The 3,759-nt window shown below is 44.1% G+C and overlaps 1 long non-coding RNA gene across 1 annotated transcript; it reads left to right on the top strand.

Annotated features, from left to right (window-relative positions):
- The first annotated feature begins 248 nt into the window (after window positions 1-248).
- Window positions 249-3,501, top strand: LOC309334489. Its single transcript, XR_014153126.1, has 3 exons — window positions 249-293; window positions 1,419-1,522; window positions 3,417-3,501. It is a non-coding gene; the product is annotated as an uncharacterized lncRNA (long non-coding RNA).
- The last annotated feature ends 258 nt before the right edge of the window (window positions 3,502-3,759 follow it).

Here is a 3,759-nt window from a genome sequence, read left to right as displayed (position 1 = left end):
CAACCTTGCCGCCGGTTTCCTTGGTGAACTAACTGGGAGGGGGGTGACTTCCTGCTACCACGCTGTTGAAATTGAGCTGCTCCCTTTCACCCCCACCCTTTTTTATATTTCCAGGGCAGGCGAAGGGAAGGTGCTGATGTCTTCTCTTGAAATATTAGCTGCTGCCATGAGCGATGCTGAGTTTTGCGTACAGACGCACATGTGGGATTTCCCCAAAGATATCTCAACATACTTCAGAAATCAATAGACCCTTCCCAGTGCTCAGAATGCTTAATCTTTGTCCTGGGATGAGTGTCAATGAGTAGTTGTTCGGCCTTTCTTACAGATAATTAACCTGACAGAAGCCAGACTCAGTCAGGGGTGCAATGTTCTCATCTTCAAGTCAGGCGGATTAAAAAAAAACAGAGAGAGCAGGTTGCACACATTATGTTTCCAGGACAGGAGCATACAAACTGGGAGTCATGCAGCTATTTGCAACCCCACCTCCCCAGAAACCTACATACACAAGTGGTTAAAACAGGGAGGGGGGGAATTATACAATGATGCCAGGCCCAATTAAGCTGCCTGTGAAAAAGGTCTGCAAGAATTCAGAAAAGGAGAACAAGCCACCCTAGAAGCCCCATTTCACACTTTGGGAAGCCCTTGTGGCATATGGTTGTCTGCCTTTGAGTCATTAGCAGAGCAAGTTCTCTGGCTTTTTGCTAGGGGGTGCTGTGCTACTAATGGTAATGGCATCTGTGACTATTCACAACTCCACAGCTGATAATTGCTTTTTCAAAATAGAATTTGCAAGCATTCCAGGCTGTGTTACCCTGAGAAATCTGGTACCCATATTATGCATTTACGCTAAGTGCTCCGTCCTACAGCATTTACTGCAGCCACTCAAATACTATAAAGGCAGAATGTATAATTATTTGATGTGGTATCCTCCTTCTCTGCACCAAGATGTCATTATGCATCCATTAGATCCCCTCTGCTTTACTTCTTTCTGTTTTGGCTATGTGTCAGCCTTATACCGTAGAAGAAAAGATGCTCTTATTTACTTTCAATGCCTGTTTACATTTAGTCTGCTCTTCGACTGCAAAGCTACAGTACAGGGAGTTACAAAGAATATTTTCACAGGTGAAACAAAATCGCTAACATGAATTTCAGGTAACCCTGTGATGACATCACAAGCCCCCTGCAGGGTGAATATTTATATTCTGCAATATATCCGATTTCTTTTTTTAGATAATGATGGGCTCCTCCCTTGGGCGGTGGGTGGGGAGTAGTCTGAATGCTTTCATTTCTGATCACAGCACAAATCCATTGGTTCAAGACCCACCCAGTCGCTCAAGCACCACTTTTGAGCCTTCTGCTTCAGCACAATATATCCCAGCCTCATGTTTACAGTATTTTCTTTCCACACAGTGGATCAGAGCAATCTCCCTCTAATGCAAACAAGTCTTTCTCCAGGGAAGCCAGGCCTGTGAGCAGAATTGCTTTCTCTCCACATTTTGCAACATATATGCAACTCACCAAGGTAGGTTTCTTCTGAGAGTCACCCAGGTAATCATAAATCAGTGATGACGCCTGCATAGAGGCACAAACAGTTCCATCATAGGCATGGAAGTTTTGATACAAGCACTTGAAAGTCCAGTATCTATGGAAAGTATATCTAAGATGTGTGGGCTTGAAGAGTCAGAGTTAATTTGCCAGAGAATCCAGACTTTGGTTATCCCACTACAGTGACTCAGATGGAGGTTAAACGTGTAATGGGCTGTGATTAAACAGTCTACACCCAAATCTTAGGTCTCTGCACTTTGGGCCATTTCATGCTTGCTAACCCCTTTAGTCAACCTGGCATGAATGCTCACTTTAATCCGGAAAAATTCAAGAAGATTTTACATGGCCAATGTGCAGGCCAGTTACCCGGCTACAGAGATAACAGAACTTTATCCAACACTAGTGTAGCTTTGAAAGATAATGGCAAGAAGTTTCAGTGTTGATAGAAGAAACAATTTCTTTCTCATTGCAAGGCTGGAAATAAGGACTCCAAGCTTATTCAACTTCAGACAAATTAACTTGTTCTTTCAAGACTTATTTCTAATTGGTTCAGATGAAGCTCCCCCAGATACAAACTTTTCCATATTAATGTAGATGGGAGTAGGCTGCCTTGCAAGCACAATCTTCTACTGAAATCAGTGGAGTAGACCTTTCGATATAGCAGACAGCAATCACATTGGCATCTGATTCTCAATGCTAGCGCTATGAAAAGCTGGCCAGGTGATGTTAAAGTTCAGGTAGCTCTTGGCCAGGTATTAATAGAGAGCGAGAGCCCTATCTTTGAAAAAATATGAGTTCCCTCTCTGAACACAGCTATTCTGTTTAGGATGAAGAAGCATCTCTCCTAGCAACAGTCTTTTCCATAAGATTAAATCACTAGAATTGTAGCAATCCATCATTCTCTGTATTGGGAATGAGAGCCTTGTCCCTTATCTTTAAACTATGGCCTTAAAGCTAGTGATATTCTGTTCTTAGAATGATGGTAGTTACAGGAGCGCTTTAAACAGAAGAAGAAGAAGAGAAGAGTTTGGATTTGATATCCCGCCTTTCACTCCCCTTCAGGAGTCCCAAAGCGGCTAACATTCTCCTTTCCCTTCCTCCCCCACAACAAACACTCTGTGGGGTGAGTGGGGCTGAGAGACTTCAAAGAAGTGTGACTGGCCCAAGGTCACCGAGCAGCTGCATGTGGAGGAGCGGAGACACGAACCCGGTTCCCTAGATTACGAGACTACCGCTCTTAACCACTACACTACACTGGCTCTCAGGCCCATGTCCCAGCTCCTAAATCCATCCTAGCACAAGCTAGTGTTTCATCACTCAGATTAGAGCTTGGTTCCTGAAAACCTGCTAATTGGTGAACAAACCCTGATGCATTTACCCACAACCGGCCTCTCAAAAACAACATTTCAGACATTAATGGCCCTCATGCTAGCAATTGGCAGTATATCAGTGGAGGCACCGGGTTCATGATGGATTGCAAACTGAACATAAATGAGTTAGGAAATGCAGCAGCATAATCTAATCAAGTGGAAGGCACAATTAGATTCCCATTACATTCAAGACTTTGGATTCAGGCCTGCAGTTCTGAGACGGAGGACTACAAGCAGCAGCTCCTCATTATGGGTTTGAAATGGCCTCACTCCACAAATTACAAAACAAATTTGAGTTCTAGTGGCTGGAGAGCAAGAAGCCCTGCTCTCAGTGGGAGAAACACAGAGATGCACTATAAGGGGTGGACTTTGGAATTTTTCTTTTTTTTTAATGACCCACAAATCAACTGTTTGATTTAGTTGGGGAATTGGGGAGACAGTTAGTGGGGAATAGCTGTGTTCTCTATTGAACCATGACTACTGAATTTGGGCTTCACACAGGTGTTGGTAACTGCCATGCTCTGACTCAGAACCAGACACTGACCTCTTGAACAAAGAACTGACCTTCCATTGACTGATGACTGAGAGGAGGTAAGAATTTCCTTTGCCTACCTTGGGGATTCCTAAAACTCAGGAGCAGCCTCTTCAGAGCTGCTTTTGAACAATCTTCTAGAGGGGCCTTTGGAATGGGTTCCAGTCTGAGTGCCAGTGGATGAGCCGCGTAGACTCAAGGGAAGAAGTCAAGCAAATCACCTCAGGCTTCAAGGATATGGGTGTCTAATGACTCCAGGCCAGGCCACATGCCCATGATGAAGTGTGCAACTGAGAGCCTAAGTTGACATGT

This window comes from Podarcis erhardii (assembly GCF_964252035.2).
Source record: "Podarcis erhardii genome assembly, chromosome: 2".
Lineage (NCBI taxonomy): Eukaryota > Metazoa > Chordata > Lepidosauria > Squamata > Lacertidae > Podarcis > Podarcis erhardii.
Note: the sequence above shows the minus strand (reverse complement) of the source record. Positions and strands in the feature narration are given on the sequence as shown.